General features: G+C 34.4%; 1 non-coding gene across 1 annotated transcript; it reads right to left on the reverse strand.

Annotated features, from left to right (window-relative positions):
• Nucleotides 1-9,395: 9,395 nt before the first annotated feature.
• On the reverse strand, nucleotides 9,396-9,502 carry LOC121211684 (small nucleolar RNA R71). Its single transcript, XR_005906903.1, has one exon. It is a non-coding gene; the product is annotated as a small nucleolar RNA R71 (small nucleolar RNA).
• Nucleotides 9,503-17,564: the final 8,062 nt, after the last annotated feature.

Here is a 17,564-nt window from a genome sequence, read left to right on the forward strand (position 1 = left end):
CACCTACAGATCATAGTAAGCTTATAAGAAAACAATAAGCAACTCATTAACAAATTTTTGTCAATGTTTACCACATAATCATAATTTCACTGCAAGCTGTCTTCCTGAGCAACAGTCACTAAATTATTTATAACTGGAGCTACGAAACTCCAAATCAAGTTCCGTTAATTTTCCCTAAAAATAGACTCATATATCTTCTATCCATAAAATTTTCAGAATTTTTGGTATGGCCAATCAATACCAGATTTTTCTTAAAGTTTCCCATGTTTCACTGTTTGACTAATCTGACCACTCTTCATTACGAATCAAATTTCTCATTGTACAGAATTCAAAATATGTTCTCGTTTATTCTATTTGAAACTAGACTCATTAAGCTTTAATTAAATAATTTATGCAGCTTCTAACTCATCTCCCACAATTTATGGTGATTTTCCAAAGTCACGTTACTGCTGCTGTCCAAAGCAGATTTATTACCAAATCACTCTTTCACACACCTAACTTGTATGCATGTTATTTAAACATGTATATCACCAATCAATCATCACGTATCTATGATTTTACTTAAGTATAATCTCTATTTCATCATTTTAAATCACAACATGTTAACCGATTTTTCCCTTAGCATCTAAGGCACATGCATGCTCATTTGTTTGGCTCAACTTCACCTATCTTCCATTTTTCATCAAAAGAACATGAAACAACAACCATTTCCTTCATTTTAGTTCATAACTAAATGCTCACAACACAACTAAAAACCAAAATATGCTTCAAGAGTTAAGGTAGAATCAAGAAGAACTCATGAACATCAAGATAGAAGCAAACTACCATGAACTTACCTTCAATTTTCTTCCCCAAGTGGCCGAACATTCAAGAGCTTTCTCCTCTCCTTTCTCTTCTCTAACTTTCGGCTATGATGAACAAAGATGGACAAAACTTTGTTCTTTTCACCCCTTTTTCTTTTAATAAAATTTCATATTTCATCCATTTAATTCTTTAATACAAAAGACATGAAATGCCCATCATGGAACATTTACCTAAACCATTATCACGGAATATTTACCTAACCCATTATCATGGAATATTTACCTAATCCATTATCATGGAACATTTACCTAACCCATTATCAATTTGTACCATGAATTATGGATATCAAGTGCTCATATTGTCTACAACAACATGATGGCTGGCCACTTCATGTAAAATGGGAGGTTTGTCATGCAAATCCTCCTATTTTGCACTCCTATTTATTTGGCCACTTCAATTTAGCCTATAGCATTTTCAAACATTTTCACATAGGTTCTATTTCATAATTTCACCCCATTTTTCTTATGGAACAAAAATTAACTAAAATTGTCGGGTTCTATCTTAAGCTTGGGCCTTCTAGAGGCCCACTAACATAATTAAACCTATGCCAACATTCACAAAATTCCCGAAAATTGGGGCGTTTCAGCTATGTTGGGTGAATATCAATCGACTCGTGTTAAAACAGTATATCCTTCTCAAAAGAAAACGAAACTTGAAATTTCTCGTGTTTTACTCGGTCATGATTCAATGTTACTTTGAACTTGCAATTTTGAAAATTAAGACAACACTTGTTTATAAGATACCAATTTTGGGCGTCGCGAGGGTGCTAATACCTTCCTTGCGCGTAACCGACTCCTGAACCCTAAATTTTCTCTGGATTTTAACGTAGACCTAAACTCAGCCTTTTATTTGTTTTAATAAGAGATCTAATAGGTGTCCAATGACACCTAGGGAAAAGGATCGGTGGCGACTCCCTGTTTATTTCAAAAATCAAACGTCAAATTTCAAACTTTTTTTCAATAAATCGCCACAATTAGCGACCAAGCTAAGCTAAAAATTTTACGTCGCTACAGTACTAATAATGTCAATATAAATTTTGACAATTGATAATTTTACTGTCATTCCTTTTACTTTGTATCTACATATAAGCAATATTGTGACATTTACTTCCGAAAATGTCTACATCAATGTGAAATCCACAATGACATTAACTCCATGAAAGAAATATATATATATTTTCTTCATTCAAACTGGATTGTTGTCAAAGACAAACAGAGCAGCAACAACAGTTTTAAAATTATAGTAAACAAAATTAAAACACGTTCCATCTCTAATAAACTTGCTAATACAACAAACAAAAACTCACCACCAAGCTTTAAACATTTTCACCCGATTACAACCTACAATCGCCAAGGAAGATGTCATTTTGCTACCTTTCTTTTCCACCAATGAGAATACAACAGTTTCAGCCTTTGACATATCGTTTTCAATACCTGCAAAAATTGCTTGAAGAGACCATGGTCTCATTACCTTGTTAGCACACCAAGAAAATACCACCAATGAACCAAGTTCAATAAATAAAGAATTTTTAATCTTCCATTTCATAGATAAAAATACTTCCAAAGCAACTTTCACTGCACCAAACTTAGCCACCTCGCATCATATCCAGCTACTGAACCAAAAAATAATGCTCTTGCTACACCCTCTTTATCTCTCAAAACACCTCCACATCCTGTTCTATCTTCTTTTGCAATTCTACACTCATTAAACTTTAACCAACCATGTGGAGGGGGCTGCCAAAATGAAACAGTAGGGTTGGATTTGCAATATTTACTTCAAGGAATATGCCAAAAATTTTAAATTCCTAAATTGACTTTAATTATTAAAAGTGATTATAAATTTTGTTATATTTATTGCAGACATCCACTGCATGGAATGTGCAAAAAATAATTCAAACAATAATACAAATGTATATCATATTCTTTACCAATAAGATTATACAGATATCATCTGGTTCAATGAATGATTAATTAGTATCAATCATTGATCATTATGTTCTAAGAATGAATATGTAGCAACATTTCAAATCATACATCTTCTTTTTTATCTACTTGTCAATAATGATGATAAGTTTCATTTTTATAATTGTTAGTATTGCTTACATTTACTTTGGGGAATAAAGCAAAACCAATAAAAAATGAATATTTTCATTATTTTGTTTAGCTATAAGAAGACATTTACAAAATCAAACCACACAATAGATGAAGTTGGAAAGAATGAAACTTGAGTCCAACATAATATGTAAAATTTTATCAACACTAACATTAATTAAAATCTGCTTGAAATAGAGTAATCATGAGATACTGGTTAGTGCAAGATAACTTTGAACGGTAGAAAAATTATATGGTTAGTGGATAAATTATTCAGATAATATATATATATATATGATCATGTATATAACAACTAAATTAAATGGTGATTATTTTACTGGTCTAATAATCTGAAATTTTTAAAATTATACCATCCTTAGGAAGATATATCTCTTCTCACAGTTGATACCACTTCCATCAGATCTTCAACAACTTGTAAATGAACTACAACCTTAAACACAATGAATAACAAAGTGTCATGCAAGAGCCAGAACTACAGATCAATACAGGGTATGTATATGTACTAAAAAAATATTACATAGATATTCTCAAAGTAGGCAGTTCGGAGGAAAACATATATGATAATATATTTGGAGGAAAATAATCATGATAAAATGAAAAATTAGCATAGGCAATCAAACGAAACCAGTATTGATGCTCGTAAATTGATCCTTATTGTGTCCATTTAAATGAAATCCAGTATTAGTCAGCACTTTGTCGAGGGAATTGGTAAAATTTTTGGTTGATTCAAATGGACATGCCATTGAATACATTTAAAAACAGTTATTGCTTAATTGCTGTATATAAGCCATGGAATATTTAAGTTGAGATATGTGAAGGTAAAAAAAAAATGAGGACCAAATTTATTTTTTAAAACAAAATCTAACCAACATATCACCACTTAAAAATACTGTAAACAATACAATAAATTTATGTAAATTAAGACCTCTTGTTCTTATTAGATCATCAAACTATTTAAATAAACATATCAAAATTAAATATTAAATATTAATTAGCTTTTGAAAATAATGTTCACCAACAAAAAAAATTCATTAAAAACAATTCAAAATTTAACACCATGAAAAGTTTTAAAATTGAATAGCTTATTTTAACAATTTAAAAATAAAAAAAAACTTTTGGTAATATAATTAAACTTCTAAAAGTATACACGGTCTTATATATCTATTAGGAAAATTCAAAATAACTTGAAACTTGTATCAAAATGTTATTTTAAAATAAACCCCCTTTTTAAAAATAAAAACAAGTATCAAAAATCTAGATTTAATAAAGACGCTTTTAGAAATGTGACACCAAGTTCATGATTATAAATTATAACTATGTTTAAGATATATATGATTTTCATTCTTATTCGGATAACTCTAGGATAGTTAGGTGCATATTTGTCGAAGTTAATGGCAAATTGACTAGCATAATAACTAGCAAGTGTCTATATATATTTAAACTAAACTTTGGTTTGGAATACGTAAAACATACCTTGGGTTTGAGGTTTGCTAGTGGTTGAAGATCAATTGCTTCGACAACTTATTTCGAATTGGTGATGATGATGTGGGATCATGCATTCATCTCGTATGATGTAAAATAAATTTCATCATTGATAAAAGGAACTATCACTTTGAGCAAGATTGTGCTGATAACGTATTACAAAACTAAAAGTATACAAATATTAAGAAAGAAAGAAATACAAATGAATAAAAGATGATTAAACTTTCAATTAGGATATATATAAGCTTGTACGTGCCCTCTATTTATAGGGCTTTAAGAACCATAAGTTACATGGCATTAAGGACAATTATTTAAGGTACCCTATAAATGATTTAGGGGTTACAACAAATCTATTTATGGGGTTATAGAAATTCATTCTTTAAGGGGTTACAATAGGATGAAATTGGGGGTTATGGACATCCATTTTATCAAATGATTTACAACAGTGTTTTATTCGTCACTATTGTTACTGTCAATTTTTTTAAGGACTAAAAATAGTATTAAACTCACCTTAAATAATCAACATTTTTCATATTATTATATGTTTAATTTACAGTAGACTACACCTACATCATTCAATTATTAGTAAATTCACACTTTGGTCATTCAATTTTCAAAAGTTATAAATTGATCACTAAATAATTCGAAAGTCACAAGTGTCAATGGCCCATTAATTTTGTAACGAACATCAAATGTAGGACGAGTAAATTTATAATTTGGTCACTCAACTATTACTAAGTCTACAATTTGGTTATTCAAATTAAAAAAGTTACAAGTTGGACATTGAACTATTAGTAAGTTTATAAGCTTACACTTTGGTCACTCAATCTTTGCACCATTACTCATTGACATGATAATCTGAATAGTATAAATAACAACTCAAGGCTCAAAACCTCACAAATCCATTGTCAACCCCATGCATCACCTTTGATCCAACCAACTCAACAACCCTTCATTCTTTACTCACTCAATAAAAGCGAACAAAATTACAAATAATGTAACGACCCGAAAGTCAGTGATGTCCAAAAATAAAGTTTTGGAACCCCATTTTTGATGTTTGAGTCCATAAATATTATTATATAATTTTTATGAGGTTAGTATAAAGTTTAATTAAGGTTTTCTCCATTAATTTTATTAATCGAATAGTTAACTAAGCTATAAGGACTAAATTGCAAAAGTGGTAAAAATTAATTTCTATGGATTTTTAATTAATTGGAGGAAAATTTAGGTAATTCGTCCATTTTTAAATGGATATTTGGTAGTGGAAGCTTAATTTCATCCACTAAATAGGTTAATTATAATTAAGTTAAGTTAATTAAAGAATAATTTAAATAAGGTTAATTAATGTTAAACAAAATATAAAAGAAAAAAAAACAAAACAAAATATGACATATTTCATAATCTTTTTCATCTTTTTCTCCCCATAGCTGAACCTTAAAGAGAAAAATAAGGGTTTGGAGTTTCAAGCTTTAGTCCATCAATTGGTAAGTAATTTCAAGTTCGTTTATTGTAATTTTTATGTTTTTAAGGTCTCAAGAGCTTGATTTAGCTAACTCGTGTACCAGTTTGCAAAAATGTTAAAGTTTCTAAAAATTATCATTGATGATTCTTGATGAAATTGATGTTAAATAGTTAGATTTTAAGTTTAGATATAAAAAAGGACTAATTTGTAAAGTGAAAATTGTTAATTTTGAACATAGGGATTAAAATGTAAATAATTCAATATTGGTATAAAATTTATGTAATTATGGACAGTAAAAGGACTTATAAGGATGTAATTGAGATCAATTTTGAAATCGAAGCTTAAATTTGAAGGTTATGGCAATTTTGGTTTTAGAAACTAAATTTGTAACGCCCTGAAATTTATACATTTCTGATTCTGTAAATATTTGACATAAATTTGTATCTGCTTTAGTGGTTAAGTGTTTTAGGTGTGTGTGAGAGGTCCCAAGTTCAAGCCTTATCTTTAGCAATTTTGGTTATTTTTGGAATTAAGCCTTATTCTTGTTTAGTGGGCTTATATTTAATTGCCTGCAATTTTATATCAGAATGAGTCTGCTGGTTCAAGTGGTAAGGGAGTTAGAGTGTTGGGGCCCCGTGTTTGAATCCTTACATTAGCTAAGGTGTTATATTTTTGTTCAATTATCTGATAGAGTTCCGGTTGGGTTAAAATTCTGAGGAAGTTATCAGTAGTGGGGTAGTGAAGTGAATTAGGGGATTTTGGGAATATCAAATTAGCTTCGTTTTTCTCTCCCTTCTAGAAAAAGAAATAAAAAATAAAGTCGTTTTCTCTGTACTGCTTTTCTTTCCTTTTCCTTCTTCCTTTCTAACGTTCAATTCATTCTTTTTGTCGTGATAATCTTGTGGTACATTGGTTCGTGGTCATCGCACGTTTGGTAAGTGGATTTTCAGTTTGGGTAAAGTTTGTTCGAATGGTGGAGCTTCTTTTTAGTAGGGTTTTCTTTTTTTGAAAGACTAGTAACTCTTTCAGAATGTTATGCACAGGAATTGACGGGGAACAGTACGTTAGGGCTCCAACGGTTTAGAACGTGTTAGCAGTGGTTGTCGTTGGCGATAAGTGAGTTTTGCATCTTTTCCTTATTATCGAGGTCATTAGTAAATCCTCTAAATTGGTATTGGCTATTCTGATTTTAGGTTTCAGAAGGCTTGGGATTACTTTAGCATCAAATCGATATCAGGTGTGTACCCAAAACGCAGAAAAATGAGATTCGATGAAAGCCAAAAAACCCTGCTGTTGACACCACACGGTCGTGTGGTAGGCCATGTGCGACAACACAGCTGTGTGATTGACGAAGGCCAGGCCGTGCACAAGACACGACCGTGTGATGGCCGAAGTGTGGCCGTGTGAACTACTGATAAGTCATAATATATACATATTTTTATCCCATGCTTGGCATATTTTGGATAATTTAACATAAGATTTAGTGAATTTGATGCTCCTAATCCTTTAATTTCATTTTTATACTTAGGTGAGCATAGGAAGGTGAAAAGAGCAAGAAACGGGCCAAAAAGGGACAAAATAGGCTTATCTCAGTATTTTCCATGGCCTAGGCATTTTCACACGGGTAAACCACATTCTTGTGTGATATACACAGGCAGGCCACACGCCCATGTGTCATGGCGTGTCGACTAAAAACCAACTCAGAATTACACACGGCCTGAACACCATCACACGGGCGTGGCACATGGCCATGTCCCTGTCAAGCCAAAGTCTAATTCTATTCGGAAAAGGCTAATTTTGGGCTATTTTGGGCATTCCAAAGTCTATATAAGCACCCTAGAAGAGGATCAAGGGGAGGACAGAGAGTAGAAATGAGAAAATACTCAAGGACAACTATCGGAATCAGCTCGGAAGCAGGATCTACTTTAAGACTGAATATCTCCATTCAATTTCCTTAGAAGTTCTTTAGGTTTCTTTATGTTTTGTCGTTTTCCCAATTTTGAGATGTTTTCCATTATTATGAACTAAACTCCCTAAATACTTAAGGGAGATGAAACCTAAGACAGATCTTATTACTATTTGAATTATATGATAAATACTTGTTCTTATTCTTAATTGTGAGTTTTAATCTTTGTTTTAATATTTCAAGATATTAATTCATGTTTTGATGTGCTTATTCAGTGGAAGAAAAGTCCCTGTTTAAAAGTAGATCATTCATAATTAAGCAGAGTTGCATGCAATCCTAGAGATAGGACAACATAAATCTGCCGGATTAGAGTCAAATCTAATAAGGGAATCCATAGATCGAGTTAATGCGACAATAGGGGTTTTAATTAGAAAAATATTTCAATTAATCAACCTAGAGTCAGTTGTTCTTAGTCTCGAGAGAGATATTAACATAAATCAGGGATTTCTACAGATTAAGTCAAGTGAATAAATTGTCTAATTCAGAAGTGATAAGTGAAGTCTAGGTGGATTTTTCCTAGGGTATTGTCTTCTCCATCGGTTTTCCAAAGAATATTTTCCAACTTGTATCTCTATCGCGTTCTTAGTTAATTAGATAAGTTTAGTTTAGAAAACATCCCTTCAATTCTTAGGCTAGATAATAAAAAAATTGTAATTACTAGCACTTTTAGTCCTCATGGATACAATATTTTCACTTTCACCTCAACTATACTACTGTTCGATAGGTGCGCTTGCCTTAGTCGAATTTTTTAGTTAGTTTAGCAACCATCAAGTTTTTGTCACCATTGCCGGGGACTAAGAAATTAGGAACGCTTGATTTTTATTACTTTAGCCATTTTTACTTTTATTGCAATTTAATTTTTGTTTTTAGTTTAATTTTTCTTTTCTAAATTTTTCTTTTTAATTGCTTCTGGCAGGTGTCTCTAGTTTATAACTAGGAGGAACCCGTCAGGACCTTTGCTTTTTGACAGTGAGATAGAGAGCATAGCTCGTAGAAACCAAAGAGAAATAAAGCGAAGTCTACAATACATAGAGGAAGAGCGAGAGGACGATATCTATACTACAACCGAAGAGATGCTGAAAATCAAAATAATCTGCTGCCTCTTGTGGTTGCCGCAAATCCAGTGAATCAGAATCCTGCTCCTCGTACTATGTACGACTATGCTAAGCCTAATTTGACGAGGGCTGAATCGAGTATTGTTAGACCTACAATTGCTCCAAATAATTTTGAACTGAAACCTAACACTATACAAATGATTCAACAGTTTGTTCAGTTTGATGATTTGTAGGATGAAGACCCAAATACTTATTTGGCCAATTTCTTAGAGTTCTACGATACTTTCAAAATAAATGGCGTTTTTTATGATGTCATTCACCTTCGATTGTTTCCCTTTTCATTAAGGAATAAGGCTAAACAGTGTTTGAACTCGTTACCATTAGGGTTAATCACTACTTGGGAACAAATGACCGAAATTTTTTTACTTAAATACTTTCCACCAGCCAAAAAGACAAAATTGAGGAATGATATCTCTTCTTTTGTGCAGATGGATTTAGAAACACTTTATAATACATGGGAGAGATCCAAGGATCTATTGAGAAGGTGCCCTCATCATGGGTTACCTCTTTGGCTACAAGTTCAAACTTTCCATAACGGTTTGAATCCCTCGACGAGACAAATGATTGACACAGTTGCTAGTGGAATTATCAATAATAAGACACTTAAAGAGGCTTATGAATGCATAGAAGAATGTCACTGAATAATTATCTGTGGCAAGTCATGAGGACAAAGCCGAAAAAAGTGACCAACATTTTTAATGTCGATTCGGTTGCTATGCTTTCAAATCAACTAGAACTTTTGAATAGAAAAATTGATGGTTTACTTGGTACTACGCAGGTTTATCCAGTAATGCAGTGCAATGCAAGTGGGGGTGGAACGAACAATTCAGAATATCCACCCTACGGCCCTAACATGGAGAACGAGCAAATGAACTATATGGGTAATAATCCTCGACCTCAAAATAATCCTTACAGTAACACTTACAATGCAGGTTGGAGGAACCAGCCAAATTTCTCATGGGGAGGCCAAGGGAATCAAAGACCACCACCCCCTCCAGGCTTCCAACAACAACCTTACAACAACAGAAAAAACTGAACTTTGAGGAGATGAGGAAACTTGTTTTCTGAATACTAAAACTGCACTTAAAAATTAGCAAAAATCAATTCAAGGGCTTGAGAATCAAATAGGACAGCTGGCTAAGATGATTTCAAAGAGACTACAAGGAAATCTATCTAGTAACACCGAACCCAACCCAAAAGAACATGTGAAAGCGGTTACACTAAGGAGTGGGAAAGTGTAAGCTGAATCCGAAAAGAAGCTGCCACAGGAAGTGGATAGAAAAAAATGATGAGGGAGTAAAATCCAAAAACAATGAAAAACCAGAGTTGAGGGAATATAAACCACCAATCTCGTATCCAGCAAAGTTGAAGAAAGACCGCATGGATGCACAAATCAGTAAATTTCTTGAACTGTTTAAACAATTACATATTAATTTACCTTTTGTTGAAGCTATCTCGAAGATGTCTGCGTACACAAAATTTTTAAAGGAGCTTCTAACAAATAAAAGGAAGTTTGAAGAATTGTCTACAGTGGAACTCAACGAGGAGTACTCAGCCATACTCCAAAATAAATATCCAACCAAACTGAAAGATCCAGGAAGTTTTACTATTCCCTGCTTAATTGGTAGTTTAAATATTGAGAAGACACTAGCTTATTTAGGCGCTATCATTAATTTGATGCCCTACAAAATGTTCAAGCAACTTGGCCTTGGGGAACCAAAACCTACTAGGATGAGTATTCAACTAGATGACAAATCTGTTAAATATCCTAGGGGTATTATCGAGGATGTACTTGTAAAAGTAGATAAGTTCATATTCCCTGTTGATTTTTTTTTTTTGTGCTTGACATGGATGAGAATGTTGAGGTACCTTTAATTTTAGGTCACCCATTTTAGCCACTGTTAGGACTGTTATTGATGTTGGTGACGGTAAACTTGTGCTTAGAGTAGGTGACGAAGAAATTATTTTTAAAATTTATGATGCCATAAGATTTTCTAGGGAATAAAATGACTCCTGTTATTTTATTGACTTTATTGATCATGCTACTCGAGATTCTTTACAAGAAATCGTAAAAAAGGACACGTTGGAACTGTGTCTTGCCCAAAGAGAGGAGGTATGTAACATCCCGAAATTGGGCCTAGTCGGAATAATAGTTTTGGGACCACAAATATGACATTAAAATATTTATTTTATGATTATTATGAGGCCTAGAATATGAGTATATGCATGAGTTAAAGTTTCATGAAGAAATTTTAAGTATAAGGTGTCCAATTGAAAATTAAGGACTAAATTGAATAAATTTCAAAACTTGGTTTCTAGAAGCAATTCGTATGAAATTGCTATAGATTATGAATTAGAAGGTCTTGGAGAGCAATTTGCCCAAATTCTAAATTTTTGGACAAAAATGGGCTTGCATGGATGAAATTTTAAAGAAAGGGCATAAGGGCATTTTGGTTATTTGCCATTTTAAAGAATTAAAATGGGAAAAATCAAGCCAAAATCAGCCATTTTCTTCTCCATGGCTGCCGAAAATTGAAGCGACACCATAGTTAGGGTTTTCAACATTTTCAAGCTTAATAGTAAGTGCTCCCAAGCCCTATTTTTAACGTTTTTTTGTATTTTTGAAATCCCGGTAGCTTGATCTCTCCATTTCTACCCAAATTTCATGCTAGGGTTCATGTTTAAAAATTTACCCATGCATGAGTTGCTTGTATTTTGATAGATTATGGAGGAATATGAAAGATTAATGTGTGTTAAACATCTTTTTCTAGTTGATTTTCATAAGAAACCCTTATAGAGACCATTTTGCAAAAGATGTAAATGTGTGGTAGAAATGAGAAATTAATGGATAATGTAGGCTACTATAAGAAGGAAAAGTGTTTGGCTAGGCTTGGGTAAGATAGAAAGTGTATGTGTTTCATTATTCGAGCCTAGGGACTAAATTGTAAAAATGTGATATGTTAGGGGAAAAATGGTCATTTGGATCGGGGGTAGATATTAAACTCAAAATGCATAATGTAGTGTATAATGAGTTAATTTTGCTGTTATAGACCCCGAGAAACAAATTTTGGAGGTCGATCGAGGTAAACGCAAGGTTTCGGAGTAACCGAAACAAAATCCCAAAAAGAATACCAGGTAAGTTCGGGTAACTTAAAGTAAACCCCTAACATGTATAATTGTATGATTTATGAATGCATGATATCTGCATTTATTGATGGCATGAAAATGTATGAAATGCATCTTTGATAATGAATTGTTGATAATCGTCTCAGTTGAGGTTAAAAAGGGAATTCGATGGATAAACCATGTTTTACATGTGGAATGAGATCCTGCATGTGTTGCAGTAACGATTTAGCCCGGACGGGTAATCCGTGATCTCAAGTATGAAAAGGAATCTAGCCCGGACGAGTGTTCCTTGAATGATCAAGCCTTTTGAAGAATATATGTGCATTGAGGATTTAGCCCGGGCGGGTAATCCTATTAGGGTCTGAATTTAGCCTGGGCTGGTAATTCAGATCCGATCTCATTAAGGGTGTTTGTCTCTATAAGGGATTTAGCCTGGACTGGTAATCCTACCATGAGACGGAGGTTCAAGGGAGTGCATATATGGAATGATCATTCATATGAATTGATGGATAATGGGTATTCCATCGAGATTTCCTAGAAACTCAACGAGATTAATATTGGATATATTTATATATATGTGAATGAAATATTAAATGATGAGCTCATCTAGTTAAATTACATGATATATAAAAATGTGACTAACTCAATGATTGAGTGCATGTGATAGGAAATCATTTCATAATGGATGATTTCATGAATTAAGCATAGATGTATGCTAATTACTCGGTAAGTTTACTTTCCGGTTATTCGAGCTTACTAAGCATGTAAATGCTTGCCCCTCTCTTTTTCCCTATTTCTCAGAGCCCGAAGACTCGAAAGGATTGGAGGACAATTGGAGAGTCAACACACTATCAACTAAATAAGCTTTGGTATCGAGACTTTATTCATTTTGTTCAATGGCATGTATAGTATTTTTGTGTATTTTGTTATATGTGTCATTTGATTTGCCAAATGAAGGCATGTAGAAATATATTTATCTCTTTGTATATAGCCATAAAAGTTGGCTTAATTCAAGTAGGCTATGACCTACGATTTTTATGCATGGTTTTATTTACAAACAATGGGTTGCTATCAATTGGCAATGAGTCTCTTGAACGAGCCAATTTCGGATGGATTAATGCAGCATGGGAACTCATAAACACTAAATGGTAAATAACCTATCATGAATGAAACCAATGATATGAGGTTTCTATACAATGAGTTTTATTAAGATTATTTATAAGTGTAAAATTGTGTTTTCTCTCAAACTTGGAAATTTCTAAGCATAATAGGTAGAAATGGATGATTAAAGGCTTGGAAAATAGCCTATTAAGGTCCACATGGTTAGACACACAGGAATGTGTCTAGGCCGTGTGAGACACACGGTCCATCCCCATGGGCGTATGGTATGACCATGTGTCCCCTGCACCTAAAACTTTAAACTAAATTAGCACACAAGTGGGACACACGGGCGTGTGTCTTGGCAGTGTTAATTTAACAGAATGCTCAAGTTTTGGACACGGGGTGAGCACACGAGCGTGTGAGTCCACACGGCCCACCTACATGGACGTGTGTCCCTTTATGTTAAGGAAAATTTTCTGAGTAGTCCTAGGTAAATTGAACGTGCCCATATTTTTTCGTATTGTTCTCCGATATGTTATAGGTCTCGAAGACCTCTACAAGGGACGAGATGTTCATGATTGAAAGGTTCTAAATTCAAATGAAATTTTGTGATCCAAGTTAGTATACTGAAAGTGTAAAGTTTCAGTAATGCCTAGAGCACTGTCCCGGTGTTGGATTCGGGCAGGGGTGTTACAAGGTAAATGATGATGATTATGTGATAGGTAAGATAAAAGCCGAACTAAATTCCAATGATCCTTCACTGAGACAGAAGAGCTACGAGGGTATTGAGGTAAACAATGAATTAAAATTAAAGCCCTCTGTTGAAGAACCTCCTAAATTGGAATTAAAGCAACTGCTAGATCACTTAGAATATGCTTTCTTGGAAATAATTCCACATTACTAGTTATTATTGCTTCAGATTTATAGCCAACCGAAAAGGACGAGTTATCCCTAGTGTTGAAGGAGCACAAAAGAGCCATAGCTTGGAAGATTTCTGACATAAGAGGGATCAGTCCTTCTTTTTGTACACATAAAAATTTTAATGGAAGATGAATATAAACCTTGTGTGCAAGCTCAAAGGTGACTAAATCCCAACATGAAAGAAGTTGTAAAAGCTGAGGTAATTAAACTTCTAGATGCTGGAATTATTTATCCTATTTCTGACAGTTCTTGGGTGAGCCCTGTACAGGTTGTTCCTAAGAAAGGAGGCATGACTGTTGTGGCCAATGAGAGCAACGAATTAATTTCAACGCGAACAGTCACAGGATGGAGAGTTTGCATTGACTATAGGAAATTAAACGATGCCACAAGAAAATATCACTTTCCCTTACCGTTCATTGATCAGATGTTGGAAAGATTATTTGGGCATATGTATTATTGCTTTCTATATGGACTCTCTGGTTATTTCCAAATCCCAATATCTCTTAAGGACCAAGAGAAAACGACATTTACATGTCTATACGGTACGTTTGCTTATCGATGAATGCCTTTTGGATTATGTAATGCTCCTGCTACTTTTCAGCGATGCATGTTGGCCATTTTTGATGAACTCGTGGAAGACATTATGGAGGTATTTATGGATGACTTCTCGGTATTCAGTAACTCTTTCCATCTTTGCCTTAAAAATTTAAAACGAGTGCTAATGAGATGTGAGGAAACGAACCTAGTACTGAATTGGGAAAAATGTCACTTCATGGTTCGTGAAGGGATTGTGTTAGGCCATAAAATTTCTAGCAAGGGAATCGAGGTTAACAAAGCAAAAGTTGAAACTATTGAGAAATTACCTTTTCCTAGTTCAGTTAAGGTTATTCGAAGCTTTTTGGGTCATGTTGGATTTTATAGAAGGTTTATTAAAGATTTTTCTAAAGTAGCTAAGCCTTTAACGAATTTACTAGAAAAAGATGTGCCTTTCAGTTTCAGTCAGGAATGTTTAGAAGCATTTAATACTCTTAAATATAAATTAATTAATGCTCCAATTGGAGCTGCACCTGATTGGAATTTACCCTTTGAACTAATGTGTGATGCGAGTGATTTTGCAGTGGGTACGGTTCTTGGATAGCGGAAAGACAAGAATTTTCAACCAATCTATTATGCTAGCAAAACATTGACAGCTGCACAAGAAAACTATACAACAACTGAGAAAAGAATTGTTGGCTATGGTTTTTGCATTCGATAAATTTAGACCATATTTAATATTATCTAAAGTTGTTGTCTACACTGACCATTCTGCTCTTCGATACCTCCTTACTAAAACACATGCAAAACCTCGACTAATAAGATGGATTTTATTGTTGCAAGAATTTGATTTAGAAATTCAAGATAAGAAGGGAGCGGAAAATCTTACAGTAGACCATCTATCTAGATTAGAAAACCCACATCTCAAAGAGCTTATGAACATGAGATAAATGACTCGTTCCCTGAAGAACAACTCTTTGCTATATCTGACTTCGAGGAACTTTGTTTCGCAGACATTGAGAATTATTTAGCTGCTAACGTTGCACCAAAAGGGTTGACACATCAGCAAATGAAATGCTTCTTTATTAAGGTGAAAAACTACTTTTGGGAAGATCCTTTTCTTTTTCGTATATGTGCAGATCAAGTCATTAGAAGATTTGTTACGAAGTCAGAAGCAATTAGAATCTTGGAACATTGCCACTCAAGACCGACTGGAGGACATTACAATGGGACTAGGAATGCACATAAAACACTCGAATCAGGTTATTATTGGCCCACACTATTCAAAGACGCCAACAGGTATGTTACTTCTTGTAATAAATGCCAATGAACAGGTAATATCTCTAAACATGATGAAATGCCTCAAACGTACATGCTTTCATGTGAAATATTTAATGTATGGGGTATTGATTTCATGGGTCCATTCCCTAGCTCATTTGGGAATAAATATATCTTAGTAGCCGTTGATTATATGTCTAAATGGGTGGAAGCCCAAGCCTTACCTACTAATGATGCTAGAATAGTGGTAAGGTTCCTTAAGAAACTCTTCTCTCGATTTGGAACACCTAGAACAATTATTAGTGATAGGGGTACTCTTTTTTTAATGCTCAATTTGATAAAACCCTTAAGAAATATAGCGTTTACCATAGAACAGCTACCCCTTACCATCCTCAAACTAGTGGACAAGTCGAAGTCGCTAACCGATAGTTTAAACGTATCCTAGAAAAGACTGTAAAGTCAAATAGGAAGGATTGGGCATAGAAAATAGATGATGCTTTATGGGCCTATAGAACTGCTTTTGAGACCCCCATAGGAACATCTCCTTACAGACTTGTTTATGGGAAGAGTTGTCATTTACTATTTGAACTAGAACATAAAGCATTCTGCACTATAAAATTTCTAAAAATTGATCCCAAACTTGCAGGTGAAAAGAGATTGATGCAGCTGAACGATTTAGATGAATGGCGAGCTAATGCCTATGAGAACTCACGATTATACAAGAAAGTAACGAAGAGCCGCCATGATGCTCGTTTAAAGCAACACAAGTAATTTGAAGTTGGAGATCTTGTCCTTTTATACAACTCAAAGCTCAAATTGTTTCCTGGGAAGCTTAAATCACGATGGTCAGGTCCTTTCATAGTCCAAACCGTCTTTCAAAACGTATCCTAAACAGTGAGGATTTTAAAGACAATGGAGAGGAGCTACGGCTCTACGAACCTGCCTAAACATACCCATAAGGTAAAGTCAAGCTTAGGCTTTAAATAAGCACTCCTCGGGAGGCAACCCGAGCACTAACCCCATTAAATAACTTTAGTTTGCTTTTCCATTTTTTTCATATAAATTAACTACAGGTATTTGTGGCACACACGGCCTGGCACACGGACGTGCGTTAGGCCATGTGCTCACCACGGGTAAGAGACACGGGCGTGGCCATTGCCGTGCTAAAATAGGACAAACATTTTCCCAAAGACAGGATGCCACACGGGCTACGATGAATAGCCACGACTGAGCGAAACGGCCGTGTGGCATCACACAGCTACGGGACACGGACGTGCCACAAACCGTGGTGAAACTGCACTTTAATTCCCTAAAAAAATCAATAGTGGCATGGCATGCGTTAAATCCCCACGGCCATGCGAGGCGACCGTGGAAGTTACACGGTCATGAACACGGGCGTGCTGGAGGCCGTGCGGGAAATTCCACAAACAACTGAAACTTTCAACAAGTCAGAATACAACACAGGCTTAAGCCACGGCCGTGCCCAAAAGCCGTGCGCAATCCTGATTACTAGACACGGGCGTGTTGGACCTACCATGGGTGTGGGAGAAGCAAATAAAGCACCATATGACCGTGCGATGCGACGTGTGGGTTACACGGCTTAG

This window comes from Gossypium hirsutum, chromosome A12 (genome assembly GCF_007990345.1).
Source record: "Gossypium hirsutum isolate 1008001.06 chromosome A12, Gossypium_hirsutum_v2.1, whole genome shotgun sequence".
NCBI classification, from domain to species: Eukaryota; Viridiplantae; Streptophyta; class Magnoliopsida; order Malvales; family Malvaceae; genus Gossypium; species Gossypium hirsutum.